This window comes from Pleurodeles waltl, chromosome 10, assembly GCF_031143425.1.
Source record: "Pleurodeles waltl isolate 20211129_DDA chromosome 10, aPleWal1.hap1.20221129, whole genome shotgun sequence".
Lineage (NCBI taxonomy): Eukaryota > Metazoa > Chordata > Amphibia > Caudata > Salamandridae > Pleurodeles > Pleurodeles waltl.
The window spans coordinates 327,574,677-327,593,696 of NC_090449.1; the positions used below are offsets into that span (position 1 = coordinate 327,574,677).

Consider the following 19,020-nt stretch of genomic DNA (forward strand, 5'->3'; position numbering starts at 1 on the left):
ACTGGAAACAGACACACCTGCTTTCTTTATGTGGCTATGCTTTGGACTGGAATGCAAGGACTAAGGGACAATATTCATGACGCTCAAAGCTGAGCCTTTCTGACAGGATCTCTTCCTTTGGAAGAAAGGAACTGGGATCACTTTCATTCCAAGAGGTGATTTCAAAACCAGCCCTGCAATTACTTTGGAGAAGCACTGTGCATTTCATGTTCCAACGAGAAGTGCTGCTCCAACACAAAAAAGCAGTTAGAAAGAAATCCCGCACTCCTTCATCATGCCGAACTGCCTCGACACCAGTAGAAAGCATGCAATGCATTCCACCATGGCATCTTACAAGAGTGGAAAGCAGAAATACTCCTGTTTAAAAACAGATCGAACCTATGAAGGCACGGGCTCGTCCGGGATTTGAACCCGGGACCTCTCACACCCAAAGCGAGAATCATACCCCTAGACCAACGAGCCTGCTGCTGCAAAAGCCTTTCAAACATCTTCTGAAGTGTCTTTGTGAAAAAGCAGGGCCACTTGGAGACTCTCCTTCTAAGCGTGCCATAGCAATTGATGTTTTGTGCCAAGGGGTTTTTTTTTGCCTCTAGCAAGGCAAGAGGTAGTCAAGAAGCCCTATGCTAGCAAGCTGAACTGTGGCGCTGATGAGAAAAGCAGACCCTTTCTGGTAGTTGTACGCCTCCGCAGGACCTGGGCCCTTGCACCGTAGACTTCCAGACCAGAAGCACTGAAGGGCCTGCCATCTCTTGCGCCTGAGCCAGAGGAGCATGCCTCTTGTATTCAAGCACAATTGCTCGCTCAGTGCTCGATCAGGCGAGATTTATATGAGTGCCTCACAGGCCTGAAACACTCACCTGGGAGACGCGGGGTGGCTGAATTCCCAGAATGGCCTTCGATAGGAAAATCACCTCCTTTCCTCCCGACTCATTTCAGAATTGGGTGAAAATCGCAAGACAGTGTTCAGGGGTGCATGGGTACTGCCTACTCCCAGCTGCCTCTCTGTCTTCTTCATGTTAATTTCAAGTCACAAGGAGGGACCATTGCCATTCTGCTCCGCCCACCTAACCAGGAAACCCAGGTTGAGCTTGTCTGCCTGTTGTTGTTGCAGGGGCAGTGCCTTCTCTGCCCAAAAGTGGCAGGAGAGCCTCACTTCAAACGATGGAATCAACTGCTTAAGTAGAAACCAGCATGGTAGTTACAGTGATAAGGTGCAGCTCTAACAGAAGGCGTGACTGAGATGCCCCTTCCAGAAATACATGGAATGCTGATTGAGGGCCCAGCCGGAGGGTTGGTGGATTTCTTTTCATATGCTACAGCAGCTTGCAAAGATAGTGTTGTGGGGAGCTGGCTGTGCAAGCAGAGGAAGATTTAAGGGCAGAAAATAGACCTATCAGAAGTGCGATATGAACCCACAACTACATGAGCAAACCAGGATGCTTAGCTTAACTGAAGATCAAGCTCTCTTGAGGCTGCCGCCTTAGACCACTCGGCCATCCTGACAGCTGAGTCTGTGTTTAGGTCTGACTCCTCAGTCTGCACTTGTCGATGTTGCCGCTTGCAATGTTCCTATCAAGGTGACAGGTTTAAAGGCCCCACAATATAACATGGCCAAGAAAAAAAAAAGTAAAAAACAGAATAAGAAACCAGGCACATGCACGACTACGCAAAGATGCAGATAACTTTTTACCGGCCTGCAATAGTAATACAAGTTTTACACAGGTCACAAGTTTTTAAAGGCCATCCCTGAGTGAGACTAAGCTTTTAGGGAGCAAACACAAAAGCAGACACTGCCCATTGTTTCTGCCCGGTCTCGAACCGGGGACCTTTCGCGTGTTAGGCGAACGTGATAACCACTACACTACAGAAACAAGCATGAGGGCTTGACTGAAGGAGCAAAATTCCCCTCATATGTTTGCCCGATTGCCTCTATACTTGATCAGCAGTTGCTCGCAAAGCGAGGAGTAAGTGTGAAAATTGCAGCGTTGTCAGCCAGCAAGCGTACACTCAGATGTACTGAAAAGTCACAGCTGCGGGTAGAGACAAATATCTGATGCCTAAATGCCTGAAACCAGAGCCTGTGAAAGCATCACACAGAGCACACTGAAAGCAAGCAGGAAGGAAGCCAAGGCATGGTGATCCTTTTTTTCTCCTGAGGCTAAAAATATTTTGCACAACAATGCTTTGAGTGGAATGAGGAATCTTCAAGCTTTGTGTATTTTGAGTAAAATTTGTGTGTTTTCTGCTAAAAAGGGTGTGTTGGGGATTTGGACCCGGACACCAACGAGCGAGGGCACAGAAGCACCACTGCTCAGACCCTGCTCCTAGGGTTGAGGGCAGAGAGTGGGCGAATACATCGCAAGGCAAGAAAATGCACATGGTTCTCTCTTCTGCAATATGACTAGAGTCATTTCCATGGTCGTCATCGAACATGACATAAAACGCCTCTATCCTTTAAACCTTTTGGCCCATAATTACAAGAGGATGACTGAGTGAGACGCTCTGCCAAATTTGGCAGCCTCGCACTCAGTCATTTTCAAAATGCAGGGAAGCGCCGTATTTAGTAGAATACAGCGCACCCCTGTGCTTCCCTCTGCGCCAGCTCTAAATTAGCTGCCGAGCACCAACGCAGCCATCCTTGCGCCATGGTACAAGGATGGCTGCGTGGAGGGGGAAATTGTTTTTGTTCAGGAAGGCACACCTTCCTGCACAACAGAAATCTTCAGTGGCGATATGTTCGTGCAGCACACATAGAAAGAGCAAAAATGAGGAGAAATGAAAACATTTCTGCTCGTTTCTCCACTATAACGACACCCATTGTATGGCGCTTGGATTTTGGCGCTGCCACAGATTTACAAAAACTCGTAAAACTGGAGCAGCATCAAAATGCTATGGTGTTGCAGTGGCCCACCCAGAGCAACGCCCATTGCACGCCCCTTCCAGGGAAAGGGCTGCGTGTGAAGGGGCCGTATTTACAAGGTGGTGTTAAGCCACAAAACGTGGTTGAACGGCGTCTTGTAAATACGGCACAGTACATAGTGCCACCGGGGCGTCACTAAAGATGATGTGCCGGTGGCGATAGGGCCTTGTAAGTCTGGCCCTTTCTTTGCTCAAGGTGTATGTTCTTGGTGAAGGTAGGAAAGCCATTTTCGCTCTCATACCTTCCTTCCTTGGCTGGCTTGACCACAGTAGGCCCAGGCTTCAATGGAAAGGTCAAAAAGGGAGCAACTGACTGCCGTAAGGTGTATCGTCTTCTCTTGGTGAGTTGAGACCGATGCCCTTGGAGCGTAGTACCTCACGATGGTGAGGGATAGACACAGCCTCTTTAATTTCAATTTACCTGTCAGGTGAGGTGGTAAATGCAAATAATGTGATAAAGCACAGCAACTTGCTGTTTCTGCCTGGCCTCGAACCAGGGACCTTTCGCGTGTAAGGCGAACGTGATAACCACTACACTACAGAAACAGACATGCCTGCTTATTTGCTTCATGTGGCTATGCATTGGACTGGAACCACTGCACTGGAAACAGACACACCTGCTTTCTTTATGTGGCTATGCTTTGGACTGGAATGCAAGGACTAAGGGACAATATTCATGACGCTCAAAGCTGAGCCTTTCTGACAGGATCTCTTCCTTTGGAAGAAAGGAACTGGGATCACTTTCATTCCAAGAGGTGATTTCAAAACCAGCCCTGCAATTACTTTGGAGAAGCACTGTGCATTTCATGTTCCAACGAGAAGTGCTGCTCCAACACAAAAAAGCAGTTAGAAAGAAATCCCGCACTCCTTCATCATGCCGAACTGCCTCGACACCAGTAGAAAGCATGCAATGCATTCCACCATGGCATCTTACAAGAGTGGAAAGCAGAAATACTCCTGTTTAAAAACAGATCGAACCTATGAAGGCACGGGCTCGACCGGGATTTGAACCCGGGACCTCTCACACCCAAAGCGAGAATCATACCCCTAGACCAACGAGCCTGCTGCTGCAAAAGCCTTTCAAACATCTTCTGAAGTGTCTTTGTGAAAAAGCAGGGCCACTTGGAGACTCTCCTTCTAAGCGTGCCATAGCAATTGATGTTTTGTGCCAAGGGGTTTTTTTTTGCCTCTAGCAAGGCAAGAGGTAGTCAAGAAGCCCTATGCTAGCAAGCTGAACTGTGGCGCTGATGAGAAAAGCAGACCCTTTCTGGTAGTTGTACGCCTCCGCAGGACCTGGGCCCTTGCACCGTAGACTTCCAGACCAGAAGCACTGAAGGGCCTGCCATCTCTTGCGCCTGAGCCAGAGGAGCATGCCTCTTGTATTCAAGCACAATTGCTCGCTCAGTGCTCGATCAGGCGAGATTTATATGAGTGCCTCACAGGCCTGAAACACTCACCTGGGAGACGCGGGGTGGCTGAATTCCCAGAATGGCCTTCGATAGGAAAATCACCTCCTTTCCTCCCGACTCATTTCAGAATTGGGTGAAAATCGCAAGACAGTGTTCAGGGGTGCATGGGTACTGCCTACTCCTAGCTGCCTCTCTGTCTTCTTCATGTTAATTTCAAGTCACAAGGAGGGACCATTGCCATTCTGCTCCGCCCACCTAACCAGGAAACCCAGGTTGAGCTTGTCTGCCTGTTGTTGTTGCAGGGGCAGTGCCTTCTCTGCCCAAAAGTGGCAGGAGAGCCTCACTTCAAACGATGGAATCAACTGCTTAAGTAGAAACCAGCATGGTAGTTACAGTGATAAGGTGCAGCTCTAACAGAAGGCGTGACTGAGATGCCCCTTCCAGAAATACATGGAATGCTGATTGAGGGCCCAGCCGGAGGGTTGGTGGATTTCTTTTCATATGCTACAGCAGCTTGCAAAGATAGTGTTGTGGGGAGCTGGCTGTGCAAGCAGAGGAAGATTTAAGGGCAGAAAATAGACCTATCAGAAGTGCGATATGAACCCACAACTACATGAGCAAACCAGGATGCTTAGCTTAACTGAAGATCAAGCTCTCTTGAGGCTGCCGCCTTAGACCACTCGGCCATCCTGACAGCTGAGTCTGTGTTTAGGTCTGACTCCTCAGTCTGCACTTGTCGATGCTGCCGCTTGCAATGTTCCTATCAAGGTGACAGGTTTAAAGGCCCCACAATATAACATGGCCAAGAAAAAAAAAAGTAAAAAACAGAATAAGAAACCAGGCACATGCACGACTACGCAAAGATGCAGATAACTTTTTACCGGCCTGCAATAGTAATACAAGTTTTACACAGGTCACAAGTTTTTAAAGGCCATCCCTGAGTGAGACTAAGCTTTTAGGGAGCAAACACAAAAGCAGACACTGCCCATTGTTTCTGCCCGGTCTCGAACCGGGGACTTTTCGCGTGTTAGGCGAACGTGATAACCACTACACTACAGAAACAAGCATGAGGACTTGACTGAAGGAGCAAAATTCCCCTCATATGTTTGCCCGATTGCCTCTATACTTGATCAGCAGTTGCTCGCAAAGCGAGGAGTAAGTGTGAAAATTGCAGCGTTGTCAGCCAGCAAGCGTACACTCAGATGTACTGAAAAGTCACAGCTGCGGGTAGAGACAAATATCTGATGCCTAAATGCCTGAAACCAGAGCCTGTGAAAGCATCACACAGAGCACACTGAAAGCAAGCAGGAAGGAAGCCAAGGCATGGTGATCCTTTTTTTCTCCTGAGGCTAAAAATATTTTGCACAACAATGCTTTGAGTGGAATGAGGAATCTTCAAGCTTTGTGTATTTTGAGTAAAATTTGTGTGTTTTCTGCTAAAAAGGGTGTGTTGGGGATTTGGACCCGGACACCAACGAGCGAGGGCACAGAAGCACCACTGCTCAGACCCTGCTCCTAGGGTTGAGGGCAGAGAGTGGGCGAATACATCGCAAGGCAAGAAAATGCACATGGTTCTCTCTTCTGCAATATGACTAGAGTCATTTCCATGGTCGTCATCGAACATGACATAAAACGCCTCTATCCTTTAGACCTTTTGGCCCATAATTACAAGAGGATGACTGAGTGAGACGCTCTGCCAAATTTGGCAGCCTCGCACTCAGTCATTTTCAAAATGCAGGGAAGCGCCGTATTTAGTAGAATACAGCGCACCCCTGTGCTTCCCTCTGCGCCAGCTCTAAATTAGCTGCCGAGCACCAACGCAGCCATCCTTGCGCCATGGTACAAGGATGGCTGCGTGGAGGGGGAAATTGTTTTTGTTCAGGAAGGCACACCTTCCTGCACAACAGAAATCTTCAGTGGCGATATGTTCGTGCAGCACACATAGAAAGAGCAAAAATGAGGAGAAATGAAAACATTTCTGCTCGTTTCTCCACTATAACGACACCCATTGTATGGCGCTTGGATTTTGGCGCTGCCACAGATTTACAAAAACTCGTAAAACTGGAGCAGCATCAAAATGCTATGGTGTTGCAGTGGCCCACCCAGAGCAACGCCCATTGCACGCCCCTTCCAGGGAAAGGGCTGCGTGTGAAGGGGCCGTATTTACAAGGTGGTGTTAAGCCACAAAACGTGGTTGAACGGCGTCTTGTAAATACGGCACAGTACATAGTGCCACCGGGGCGTCACTAAAGATGATGTGCCGGTGGCGATAGGGCCTTGTAAGTCTGGCCCTTTCTTTGCTCAAGGTGTATGTTCTTGGTGAAGGTAGGAAAGCCATTTTCGCTCTCATACCTTCCTTCCTTGGCTGGCTTGACCACAGTAGGCCCAGGCTTCAATGGAAAGGTCAAAAAGGGAGCAACTGACTGCCGTAAGGTGTATCGTCTTCTCTTGGTGAGTTGAGACCGATGCCCTTGGAGCGTAGTACCTCACGATGGTGAGGGATAGACACAGCCTCTTTAATTTCAATTTACCTGTCAGGTGAGGTGGTAAATGCAAATAATGTGATAAAGCACAGCAACTTGCTGTTTCTGCCTGGCCTCGAACCAGGGACCTTTCGCGTGTAAGGCGAACGTGATAACCACTACACTACAGAAACAGACATGCCTGCTTATTTGCTTCATGTGGCTATGCATTGGACTGGAACCACTGCACTGGAAACAGACACACCTGCTTTCTTTATGTGGCTATGCTTTGGACTGGAATGCAAGGACTAAGGGACAATATTCATGACGCTCAAAGCTGAGCCTTTCTGACAGGATCTCTTCCTTTGGAAGAAAGGAACTGGGATCACTTTCATTCCAAGAGGTGATTTCAAAACCAGCCCTGCAATTACTTTGGAGAAGCACTGTGCATTTCATGTTCCAACGAGAAGTGCTGCTCCAACACAAAAAAGCAGTTAGAAAGAAATCCCGCACTCCTTCATCATGCCGAACTGCCTCGACACCAGTAGAAAGCATGCAATGCATTCCACCATGGCATCTTACAAGAGTGGAAAGCAGAAATACTCCTGTTTAAAAACAGATCGAACCTATGAAGGCACGGGCTCGTCCGGGATTTGAACCCGGGACCTCTCACACCCAAAGCGAGAATCATACCCCTAGACCAACGAGCCTGCTGCTGCAAAAGCCTTTCAAACATCTTCTGAAGTGTCTTTGTGAAAAAGCAGGGCCACTTGGAGACTCTCCTTCTAAGCGTGCCATAGCAATTGATGTTTTGTGCCAAGGGTTTTTTTTTTGCCTCTAGCAAGGCAAGAGGTAGTCAAGAAGCCCTATGCTAGCAAGCTGAACTGTGGCGCTGATGAGAAAAGCAGACCCTTTCTGGTAGTTGTACGCCTCCGCAGGACCTGGGCCCTTGCACCGTAGACTTCCAGACCAGAAGCACTGAAGGGCCTGCCATCTCTTGCGCCTGAGCCAGAGGAGCATGCCTCTTGTATTCAAGCACAATTGCTCGCTCAGTGCTCGATCAGGCGAGATTTATATGAGTGCCTCACAGGCCTGAAACACTCACCTGGGAGACGCGGGGTGGCTGAATTCCCAGAATGGCCTTCGATAGGAAAATCACCTCCTTTCCTCCCGACTCATTTCAGAATTGGGTGAAAATCGCAAGACAGTGTTCAGGGGTGCATGGGTACTGCCTACTCCCAGCTGCCTCTCTGTCTTCTTCATGTTAATTTCAAGTCACAAGGAGGGACCATTGCCATTCTGCTCCGCCCACCTAACCAGGAAACCCAGGTTGAGCTTGTCTGCCTGTTGTTGTTGCAGGGGCAGTGCCTTCTCTGCCCAAAAGTGGCAGGAGAGCCTCACTTCAAACGATGGAATCAACTGCTTAAGTAGAAACCAGCATGGTAGTTACAGTGATAAGGTGCAGCTCTAACAGAAGGCGTGACTGAGATGCCCCTTCCAGAAATACATGGAATGCTGATTGAGGGCCCAGCCGGAGGGTTGGTGGATTTCTTTTCATATGCTACAGCAGCTTGCAAAGATAGTGTTGTGGGGAGCTGGCTGTGCAAGCAGAGGAAGATTTAAGGGCAGAAAATAGACCTATCAGAAGTGCGATATGAACCCACAACTACATGAGCAAACCAGGATGCTTAGCTTAACTGAAGATCAAGCTCTCTTGAGGCTGCCGCCTTAGACCACTCGGCCATCCTGACAGCTGAGTCTGTGTTTAGGTCTGACTCCTCAGTCTGCACTTGTCGATGCTGCCGCTTGCAATGTTCCTATCAAGGTGACAGGTTTAAAGGCCCCACAATATAACATGGCCAAGAAAAAAAAAAGTAAAAAACAGAATAAGAAACCAGGCACATGCACGACTACGCAAAGATGCAGATAACTTTTTACCGGCCTGCAATAGTAATACAAGTTTTACACAGGTCACAAGTTTTTAAAGGCCATCCCTGAGTGAGACTAAGCTTTTAGGGAGCAAACACAAAAGCAGACACTGCCCATTGTTTCTGCCCGGTCTCGAACCGGGGACCTTTCGCGTGTTAGGCGAACGTGATAACCACTACACTACAGAAACAAGCATGAGGGCTTGACTGAAGGAGCAAAATTCCCCTCATATGTTTGCCCGATTGCCTCTATACTTGATCAGCAGTTGCTCGCAAAGCGAGGAGTAAGTGTGAAAATTGCAGCGTTGTCAGCCAGCAAGCGTACACTCAGATGTACTGAAAAGTCACAGCTGCGGGTAGAGACAAATATCTGATGCCTAAATGCCTGAAACCAGAGCCTGTGAAAGCATCACACAGAGCACACTGAAAGCAAGCAGGAAGGAAGCCAAGGCATGGTGATCCTTTTTTTCTCCTGAGGCTAAAAATATTTTGCACAACAATGCTTTGAGTGGAATGAGGAATCTTCAAGCTTTGTGTATTTTGAGTAACATTTGTGTGTTTTCTGCTAAAAAGGGTGTGTTGGGGATTTGGACCCGGACACCAACGAGCGAGGGCACAGAAGCACCACTGCTCAGACCCTGCTCCTAGGGTTGAGGGCAGAGAGTGGGCGAATACATCGCAAGGCAAGAAAATGCACATGGTTCTCTCTTCTGCAATATGACTAGAGTCATTTCCATGGTCGTCATCGAACATGACATAAAACGCCTCTATCCTTTAGACCTTTTGGCCCATAATTACAAGAGGATGACTGAGTGAGACGCTCTGCCAAATTTGGCAGCCTCGCACTCAGTCATTTTCAAAATGCAGGGAAGCGCCGTATTTAGTAGAATACAGCGCACCCCTGTGCTTCCCTCTGCGCCAGCTCTAAATTAGCTGCCGAGCACCAACGCAGCCATCCTTGCGCCATGGTACAAGGATGGCTGCGTGGAGGGGGAAATTGTTTTTGTTCAGGAAGGCACACCTTCCTGCACAACAGAAATCTTCAGTGGCGATATGTTCGTGCAGCACACATAGAAAGAGCAAAAATGAGGAGAAATGAAAACATTTCTGCTCGTTTCTCCACTATAACGACACCCATTGTATGGCGCTTGGATTTTGGCGCTGCCACAGATTTACAAAAACTCGTAAAACTGGAGCAGCATCAAAATGCTATGGTGTTGCAGTGGCCCACCCAGAGCAACGCCCATTGCACGCCCCTTCCAGGGAAAGGGCTGCGTGTGAAGGGGCCGTATTTATAAGGTGGTGTTAAGCCACAAAACGTGGTTGAACGGCGTCTTGTAAATACGGCACAGTACATAGTGCCACCGGGGCGTCACTAAAGATGATGTGCCGGTGGCGATAGGGCCTTGTAAGTCTGGCCCTTTCTTTGCTCAAGGTGTATGTTCTTGGTGAAGGTAGGAAAGCCATTTTCGCTCTCATACCTTCCTTCCTTGGCTGGCTTGACCACAGTAGGCCCAGGCTTCAATGGAAAGGTCAAAAAGGGAGCAACTGACTGCCGTAAGGTGTATCGTCTTCTCTTGGTGAGTTGAGACCGATGCCCTTGGAGCGTAGTACCTCACGATGGTGAGGGATAGACACAGCCTCTTTAATTTCAATTTACCTGTCAGGTGAGGTGGTAAATGCAAATAATGTGATAAAGCACAGCAACTTGCTGTTTCTGCCTGGCTTCGAACCAGGGACCTTTCGCGTGTAAGGCGAACGTGATAACCACTACACTACAGAAACAGACATGCCTGCTTATTTGCTTCATGTGGCTATGCATTGGACTGGAACCACTGCACTGGAAACAGACACACCTGCTTTCTTTATGTGGCTATGCTTTGGACTGGAATGCAAGGACTAAGGGACAATATTCATGACGCTCAAAGCTGAGCCTTTCTGACAGGATCTCTTCCTTTGGAAGAAAGGAACTGGGATCACTTTCATTCCAAGAGGTGATTTCAAAACCAGCCCTGCAATTACTTTGGAGAAGCACTGTGCATTTCATGTTCCAACGAGAAGTGCTGCTCCAACACAAAAAAGCAGTTAGAAAGAAATCCCGCACTCCTTCATCATGCCGAACTGCCTCGACACCAGTAGAAAGCATGCAATGCATTCCACCATGGCATCTTACAAGAGTGGAAAGCAGAAATACTCCTGTTTAAAAACAGATCGAACCTATGAAGGCACGGGCTCGTCCGGGATTTGAACCCGGGACCTCTCACACCCAAAGCGAGAATCATACCCCTAGACCAACGAGCCTGCTGCTGCAAAAGCCTTTCAAACATCTTCTGAAGTGTCTTTGTGAAAAAGCAGGGCCACTTGGAGACTCTCCTTCTAAGCGTGCCATAGCAATTGATGTTTTGTGCCAAGGGTTTTTTTTTTGCCTCTAGCAAGGCAAGAGGTAGTCAAGAAGCCCTATGCTAGCAAGCTGAACTGTGGCGCTGATGAGAAAAGCAGACCCTTTCTGGTAGTTGTACGCCTCCGCAGGACCTGGGCCCTTGCACCGTAGACTTCCAGACCAGAAGCACTGAAGGGCCTGCCATCTCTTGCGCCTGAGCCAGAGGAGCATGCCTCTTGTATTCAAGCACAATTGCTCGCTCAGTGCTCGATCAGGCGAGATTTATATGAGTGCCTCACAGGCCTGAAACACTGACCTGGGAGACGCGGGGTGGCTGAATTCCCAGAATGGCCTTCGATAGGAAAATCACCTCCTTTCCTCCCGACTCATTTCAGAATTGGGTGAAAATCGCAAGACAGTGTTCAGGGGTGCATGGGTACTGCCTACTCCCAGCTGCCTCTCTGTCTTCTTCATGTTAATTTCAAGTCACAAGGAGGGACCATTGCCATTCTGCTCCGCCCACCTAACCAGGAAACCCAGGTTGAGCTTGTCTGCCTGTTGTTGTTGCAGGGGCAGTGCCTTCTCTGCCCAAAAGTGGCAGGAGAGCCTCACTTCAAACGATGGAATCAACTGCTTAAGTAGAAACCAGCATGGTAGTTACAGTGATAAGGTGCAGCTCTAACAGAAGGCGTGACTGAGATGCCCCTTCCAGAAATACATGGAATGCTGATTGAGGGCCCAGCCGGAGGGTTGGTGGATTTCTTTTCATATGCTACAGCAGCTTGCAAAGATAGTGTTGTGGGGAGCTGGCTGTGCAAGCAGAGGAAGATTTAAGGGCAGAAAATAGACCTATCAGAAGTGCGATATGAACCCACAACTACATGAGCAAACCAGGATGCTTAGCTTAACTGAAGATCAAGCTCTCTTGAGGCTGCCGCCTTAGACCACTCGGCCATCCTGACAGCTGAGTCTGTGTTTAGGTCTGACTCCTCAGTCTGCACTTGTCGATGCTGCCGCTTGCAATGTTCCTATCAAGGTGACAGGTTTAAAGGCCCCACAATATAACATGGCCAAGAAAAAAAAAAGTAAAAAACAGAATAAGAAACCAGGCACATGCACGACTACGCAAAGATGCAGATAACTTTTTACCGGCCTGCAATAGTAATACAAGTTTTACACAGGTCACAAGTTTTTAAAGGCCATCCCTGAGTGAGACTAAGCTTTTAGGGAGCAAACACAAAAGCAGACACTGCCCATTGTTTCTGCCCGGTCTCGAACCGGGGACCTTTCGCGTGTTAGGCAAACGTGATAACCACTACACTACAGAAACAAGCATGAGGGCTTGACTGAAGGAGCAAAATTCCCCTCATATGTTTGCCCGATTGCCTCTATACTTGATCAGCAGTTGCTCGCAAAGCGAGGAGTAAGTGTGAAAATTGCAGCGTTGTCAGCCAGCAAGCGTACACTCAGATGTACTGAAAAGTCACAGCTGCGGGTAGAGACAAATATCTGATGCCTAAATGCCTGAAACCAGAGCCTGTGAAAGCATCACACAGAGCACACTGAAAGCAAGCAGGAAGGAAGCCAAGGCATGGTGATCCTTTTTTTCTCCTGAGGCTAAAAATATTTTGCACAACAATGCTTTGAGTGGAATGAGGAATCTTCAAGCTTTGTGTATTTTGAGTAAAATTTGAGTGTTTTCTGCTAAAAAGGGTGTGTTGGGGATTTGGACCCGGACACCAACGAGCGAGGGCACAGAAGCACCACTGCTCAGACCCTGCTCCTAGGGTTGAGGGCAGAGAGTGGGCGAATACATCGCAAGGCAAGAAAATGCACATGGTTCTCTCTTCTGCAATATGACTAGAGTCATTTCCATGGTCGTCATCGAACATGACATAAAACGCCTCTATCCTTTAGACCTTTTGGCCCATAATTACAAGAGGATGACTGAGTGAGACGCTCTGCCAAATTTGGCAGCCTCGCACTCAGTCATTTTCAAAATGCAGGGAAGCGCCGTATTTAGTAGAATACAGCGCACCCCTGTGCTTCCCTCTGCGCCAGCTCTAAATTAGCTGCCGAGCACCAACGCAGCCATCCTTGCGCCATGGTACAAGGATGGCTGCGTGGAGGGGGAAATTGTTTTTGTTCAGGAAGGCACACCTTCCTGCACAACAGAAATCTTCAGTGGCGATATGTTCGTGCAGCACACATAGAAAGAGCAAAAATGAGGAGAAATGAAAACATTTCTGCTCGTTTCTCCACTATAACGACACCCATTGTATGGCACTTGGATTTTGGCGCTGCCACAGATTTACAAAAACTCGTAAAACTGGAGCAGCATCAAAATGCTATGGTGTTGCAGTGGCCCACCCAGAGCAACGCCCATTGCACGCCCCTTCCAGGGAAAGGGCTGCGTGTGAAGGGGCCGTATTTACAAGGTGGTGTTAAGCCACAAAACGTGGTTGAACGGCGTCTTGTAAATACGGCACAGTACATAGTGCCACCGGGGCGTCACTAAAGATGATGTGCCGGTGGCGATAGGGCCTTGTAAGTCTGGCCCTTTCTTTGCTCAAGGTGTATGTTCTTGGTGAAGGTAGGAAAGCCATTTTCGCTCTCATACCTTCCTTCCTTGGCTGGCTTGACCACAGTAGGCCCAGGCTTCAATGGAAAGGTCAAAAAGGGAGCAACTGACTGCCGTAAGGTGTATCGTCTTCTCTTGGTGAGTTGAGACCGATGCCCTTGGAGCGTAGTACCTCACGATGGTGAGGGATAGACACAGCCTCTTTAATTTCAATTTACCTGTCAGGTGAGGTGGTAAATGCAAATAATGTGATAAAGCACAGCAACTTGCTGTTTCTGCCTGGCCTCGAACCAGGGACCTTTCGCGTGTAAGGCGAACGTGATAACCACTACACTACAGAAACAGACATGCCTGCTTATTTGCTTCATGTGGCTATGCATTGGACTGGAACCACTGCACTGGAAACAGACACACCTGCTTTCTTTATGTGGCTATGCTTTGGACTGGAATGCAAGGACTAAGGGACAATATTCATGACGCTCAAAGCTGAGCCTTTCTGACAGGATCTCTTCCTTTGGAAGAAAGGAACTGGGATCACTTTCATTCCAAGAGGTGATTTCAAAACCAGCCCTGCAATTACTTTGGAGAAGCACTGTGCATTTCATGTTCCAACGAGAAGTGCTGCTCCAACACAAAAAAGCAGTTAGAAAGAAATCCCGCACTCCTTCATCATGCCGAACTGCCTCGACACCAGTAGAAAGCATGCAATGCATTCCACCATGGCATCTTACAAGAGTGGAAAGCAGAAATACTCCTGTTTAAAAACAGATCGAACCTATGAAGGCACGGGCTCGTCCGGGATTTGAACCCGGGACCTCTCACACCCAAAGCAAGAATCATACCCCTAGACCAACGAGCCTGCTGCTGCAAAAGCCTTTCAAACATCTTCTGAAGTGTCTTTGTGAAAAAGCAGGGCCACTTGGAGACTCTCCTTCTAAGCGTGCCATAGCAATTGATGTTTTGTGCCAAGGGTTTTTTTTTTTGCCTCTAGCAAGGCAAGAGGTAGTCAAGAAGCCCTATGCTAGCAAGCTGAACTGTGGCGCTGATGAGAAAAGCAGACCCTTTCTGGTAGTTGTACGCCTCCGAAGGACCTGGGCCCTTGCACCGTAGACTTCCAGACCAGAAGCACTGAAGGGCCTGCCATCTCTTGCGCCTGAGCCAGAGGAGCATGCCTCTTGTATTCAAGCACAATTGCTCGCTCAGTGCTCGATCAGGCGAGATTTATATGAGTGCCTCACAGGCCTGAAACACTCACCTGGGAGACGCGGGGTGGCTGAATTCCCAGAATGGCCTTCGATAGGAAAATCACCTCCTTTCCTCCCGACTCATTTCAGAATTGGGTGAAAATCGCAAGACAGTGTTCAGGGGTGCATGGGTACTGCCTACTCCCAGCTGCCTCTCTGTCTTCTTCATGTTAATTTCAAGTCACAAGGAGGGACCATTGCCATTCTGCTCCGCCCACCTAACCAGGAAACCCAGGTTGAGCTTGTCTGCCTGTTGTTGTTGCAGGGGCAGTGCCTTCTCTGCCCAAAAGTGGCAGGAGAGCCTCACTTCAAACGATGGAATCAACTGCTTAAGTAGAAACCAGCATGGTAGTTACAGTGATAAGGTGCAGCTCTAACAGAAGGCGTGACTGAGATGCCCCTTCCAGAAATACATGGAATGCTGATTGAGGGCCCAGCCGGAGGGTTGGTGGATTTCTTTTCATATGCTACAGCAGCTTGCAAAGATAGTGTTGTGGGGAGCTGGCTGTGCAAGCAGAGGAAGATTTAAGGGCAGAAAATAGACCTATCAGAAGTGCGATATGAACCCACAACTACATGAGCAAACCAGGATGCTTAGCTTAACTGAAGATCAAGCTCTCTTGAGGCTGCCGCCTTAGACCACTCGGCCATCCTGACAGCTGAGTCTGTGTTTAGGTCTGACTCCTCAGTCTGCACTTGTCGATGCTGCCGCTTGCAATGTTCCTATCAAGGTGACAGGTTTAAAGGCCCCACAATATAACATGGCCAAGAAAAAAAAAAGTAAAAAACAGAATAAGAAACCAGGCACATGCACGACTACGCAAAGATGCAGATAACTTTTTACCGGCCTGCAATAGTAATACAAGTTTTACACAGGTCACAAGTTTTTAAAGGCCATCCCTGAGTGAGACTAAGCTTTTAGGGAGCAAACACAAAAGCAGACACTGCCCATTGTTTCTGCCCGGTCTCGAACCGGGGACCTTTCACGTGTTAGGCGAACGTGATAACCACTACACTACAGAAACAAGCATGAGGGCTTGACTGAAGGAGCAAAATTCCCCTCATATGTTTGCCCGATTGCCTCTATACTTGATCAGCAGTTGCTCGCAAAGCGAGGAGTAAGTGTGAAAATTGCAGCGTTGTCAGCCAGCAAGCGTACACTCAGATGTACTGAAAAGTCACAGCTGCGGGTAGAGACAAATATCTGATGCCTAAATGCCTGAAACCAGAGCCTGTGAAAGCATCACACAGAGCACACTGAAAGCAAGCAGGAAGGAAGCCAAGGCATGGTGATCCTTTTTTTCTCCTGAGGCTAAAAATATTTTGCACAACAATGCTTTGAGTGGAATGAGGAATCTTCAAGCTTTGTGTATTTTGAGTAAAATTTGTGTGTTTTCTGCTAAAAAGGGTGTGTTGGGGATTTGGACCCGGACACCAACGAGCGAGGGCACAGAAGCACCACTGCTCAGACCCTGCTCCTAGGGTTGAGGGCAGAGAGTGGGCGAATACATCGCAAGGCAAGAAAATGCACATGGTTCTCTCTTCTGCAATATGACTAGAGTCATTTCCATGGTCGTCATCGAACATGACATAAAACGCCTCTATCCTTTAGACCTTTTGGCCCATAATTACAAGAGGATGACTGAGTGAGACGCTCTGCCAAATTTGGCAGCCTCGCACTCAGTCATTTTCAAAATGCAGGGAAGCGCCGTATTTAGTAGAATACAGCGCACCCCTGTGCTTCCCTCTGCGCCAGCTCTAAATTAGCTGCCGAGCACCAACGCAGCCATCCTTGCGCCATGGTACAAGGATGGCTGCGTGGAGGGGGAAATTGTTTTTGTTCAGGAAGGCACACCTTCCTGCACAACAGAAATCTTCAGTGGCGATATGTTCGTGCAGCACACATAGAAAGAGCAAAAATGAGGAGAAATGAAAACATTTCTGCTCGTTTCTCCACTATAACGACACCCATTGTATGGCGCTTGGATTTTGGCGCTGCCACAGATTTACAAAAACTCGTAAAACTGGAGCAGCATCAAAATGCTATGGTGTTGCAGTGGCCCACCCAGAGCAACGCCCATTGCACGCCCCTTCCAGGGAAAGGGCTGCGTGTGAAGGGGCCGTATTTATAAGGTGGTGTTAAGCCACAAAACGTGGTTGAACGGCGTCTTGTAAATACGGCACAGTACATAGTGCCACCGGGGCGTCACTAAAGATGATGTGCCGGTGGCGATAGGGCCTTGTAAGTCTGGCCCTTTCTTTGCTCAAGGTGTATGTTCTTGGTGAAGGTAGGAAAGCCATTTTCGCTCTCATACCTTCCTTCCTTGGCTGGCTTGACCACAGTAGGCCCAGGCTTCAATGGAAAGGTCAAAAAGGGAGCAACTGACTGCCGTAAGGTGTATCGTCTTCTCTTGGTGAGTTGAGACCGATGCCCTTGGAGCGTAGTACCTCACGATGGTGAGGGATAGACACAGCCTCTTTAATTTCAATTTACCTGTCAGGTGAGGTGGTAAATGCAAATTATGTGATAAAGCACAGCAACTTGCTGTTTCTGCCTGGCCTCGAACCAGGGACCTTTCGCGTGTAAGGCGAACGTGATAACCACTACACTACAGAAACAGACATGCCTGCTTATTTGCTTCATGTGGCTATGCATTGGACTGGAACCACTGCACTGGAAACAGACACACCTGCTTTCTTTATGTGGCTATGCTTTGGACTGGAATGCAAGGACTAAGGGACAATATTCATGACGCTCAAAGCTGAGCCTTTCTGACAGGATCTCTTCCTTTGGAAGAAAGGAACTGGGATCACTTTCATTCGAAGAGGTGATTTCAAAACCAGCCCTGCAATTACTTTGGAGAAGCACTGTGCATTTCATGTTCCAACGAGAAGTGCTGCTCCAACACAAAAAAGCAGTTAGAAAGAAATCCCGCACTCCTTCATCATGCCGAACTGCCTCGACACCAGTAGAAAGCATGCAATGCATTCCACCATGGCATCTTACAAGAGTGGAAAGCAGAAATACTCCTGTTTAAAAACAGATCGAACCTATGAAGGCACGGGCTCGTCCGGGATTTGAACCCGGGACCTCTCACACCCAAAGCGAGAATCATACCCCTAGACCAACGAGCCTGCTGCTGCAAAAGCCTTTCAAACATCTTCTGAAGTGTCTTTGTGAAAAAGCAGGGCCACTTGGAGACTCTCCTTCTAAGCGTGCCGTAGCAATTGATGTTTTGTGCCAAGGGGTTTTTTTTTGCCTCTAGCAAGGCAAGAGGTAGTCAAGAAGCCCTATGCTAGCAAGCTGAACTGTGGCGCTGATGAGAAAAGCAGACCCTTTCTGGTAGTTGTACGCCTCCGCAGGACCTGGGCCCTTGCACCGTAGACTTCCAGACCAGAAGCACTGAAGGGCCTGCCATCTCTTGCGCCTGAGCCAGAGGAGCATGCCTCTTGTATTCAAGCACAATTGCTCGCTCAGTGCTCGATCAGGCGAGATTTATATGAGTGCCTCACAGGCCTGAAACACTCACCTGGGAGACGCGGGGTGGCTGAATTCCCAGAATGGCCTTCGATAGGAAAATCACCTCCTTTCCTCCCGACTCATTTCAGAATTGGGTGAAAATCGCAAGACAGTGTTCAGGGGTGCATGGGTACTGCCTACTCCCAGCTGCCTCTCTGTCTTCTTCATGTTAATTTCAAGTCACAAGGAGGGACCATTGCCATTCTGCTCCGCCCACCTAACCAGGAAACCCAGGTTGAGCTTGTCTGCCTGTTGTTGTTGCAGGGGCAGTGCCTTCTCTGCCCAAAAGTGGCAGGAGAGCCTCACTTCAAACGATGGAATCAACTGCTTAAGTAGAAACCAGCATGGTAGTTACAGTGATAAGGTGCAGCTCTAACAGAAGGCGTGACTGAGATGCCCCTTCCAGAAATACATGGAATGCTGATTGAGGGCCCAGCCGGAGGGTTGGTGGATTTCTTTTCATATGCTACAGCAGCTTGCAAAGATAGTGTTGTGGGGAGCTGGCTGTGCAAGCAGAGGAAGATTTAAGGGCAGAAAATAGACCTATCAGAAGTGCGATATGAACCCACAACTACAT

General features: G+C 48.4%; 15 non-coding genes across 15 annotated transcripts; all 15 read right to left on the reverse strand.

Moving 5' to 3' along the window:
• Positions 1-390: 390 nt before the first annotated feature.
• Positions 391-462, reverse strand: TRNAP-UGG (transfer RNA proline (anticodon UGG)). The gene has a single exon. It is a non-coding gene; the product is annotated as a tRNA-Pro (tRNA).
• Positions 463-1,798: 1,336 nt separating this feature from the next.
• TRNAV-AAC (transfer RNA valine (anticodon AAC)) lies at positions 1,799-1,871 on the reverse strand. Its single transcript has one exon. It is a non-coding gene; the product is annotated as a tRNA-Val (tRNA).
• Positions 1,872-3,392: 1,521 nt separating this feature from the next.
• Positions 3,393-3,465, reverse strand: TRNAV-UAC (transfer RNA valine (anticodon UAC)). Its single transcript has one exon. It is a non-coding gene; the product is annotated as a tRNA-Val (tRNA).
• A 1,852-nt stretch (positions 3,466-5,317) lies between these two features.
• TRNAV-AAC (transfer RNA valine (anticodon AAC)) lies at positions 5,318-5,390 on the reverse strand. The gene has a single exon. It is a non-coding gene; the product is annotated as a tRNA-Val (tRNA).
• Positions 5,391-6,911: 1,521 nt separating this feature from the next.
• TRNAV-UAC (transfer RNA valine (anticodon UAC)) lies at positions 6,912-6,984 on the reverse strand. Its single transcript has one exon. It is a non-coding gene; the product is annotated as a tRNA-Val (tRNA).
• A 444-nt stretch (positions 6,985-7,428) lies between these two features.
• On the reverse strand, positions 7,429-7,500 carry TRNAP-UGG (transfer RNA proline (anticodon UGG)). The gene has a single exon. It is a non-coding gene; the product is annotated as a tRNA-Pro (tRNA).
• Positions 7,501-8,836: 1,336 nt separating this feature from the next.
• On the reverse strand, positions 8,837-8,909 carry TRNAV-AAC (transfer RNA valine (anticodon AAC)). Its single transcript has one exon. It is a non-coding gene; the product is annotated as a tRNA-Val (tRNA).
• Positions 8,910-10,430: 1,521 nt separating this feature from the next.
• TRNAV-UAC (transfer RNA valine (anticodon UAC)) lies at positions 10,431-10,503 on the reverse strand. The gene has a single exon. It is a non-coding gene; the product is annotated as a tRNA-Val (tRNA).
• A 444-nt stretch (positions 10,504-10,947) lies between these two features.
• TRNAP-UGG (transfer RNA proline (anticodon UGG)) lies at positions 10,948-11,019 on the reverse strand. Its single transcript has one exon. It is a non-coding gene; the product is annotated as a tRNA-Pro (tRNA).
• Positions 11,020-12,355: 1,336 nt separating this feature from the next.
• TRNAV-AAC (transfer RNA valine (anticodon AAC)) lies at positions 12,356-12,428 on the reverse strand. Its single transcript has one exon. It is a non-coding gene; the product is annotated as a tRNA-Val (tRNA).
• Positions 12,429-13,949: 1,521 nt separating this feature from the next.
• Positions 13,950-14,022, reverse strand: TRNAV-UAC (transfer RNA valine (anticodon UAC)). Its single transcript has one exon. It is a non-coding gene; the product is annotated as a tRNA-Val (tRNA).
• A 444-nt stretch (positions 14,023-14,466) lies between these two features.
• TRNAP-UGG (transfer RNA proline (anticodon UGG)) lies at positions 14,467-14,538 on the reverse strand. The gene has a single exon. It is a non-coding gene; the product is annotated as a tRNA-Pro (tRNA).
• A 1,337-nt stretch (positions 14,539-15,875) lies between these two features.
• Positions 15,876-15,948, reverse strand: TRNAV-AAC (transfer RNA valine (anticodon AAC)). The gene has a single exon. It is a non-coding gene; the product is annotated as a tRNA-Val (tRNA).
• A 1,521-nt stretch (positions 15,949-17,469) lies between these two features.
• On the reverse strand, positions 17,470-17,542 carry TRNAV-UAC (transfer RNA valine (anticodon UAC)). The gene has a single exon. It is a non-coding gene; the product is annotated as a tRNA-Val (tRNA).
• A 444-nt stretch (positions 17,543-17,986) lies between these two features.
• TRNAP-UGG (transfer RNA proline (anticodon UGG)) lies at positions 17,987-18,058 on the reverse strand. The gene has a single exon. It is a non-coding gene; the product is annotated as a tRNA-Pro (tRNA).
• Positions 18,059-19,020: the final 962 nt, after the last annotated feature.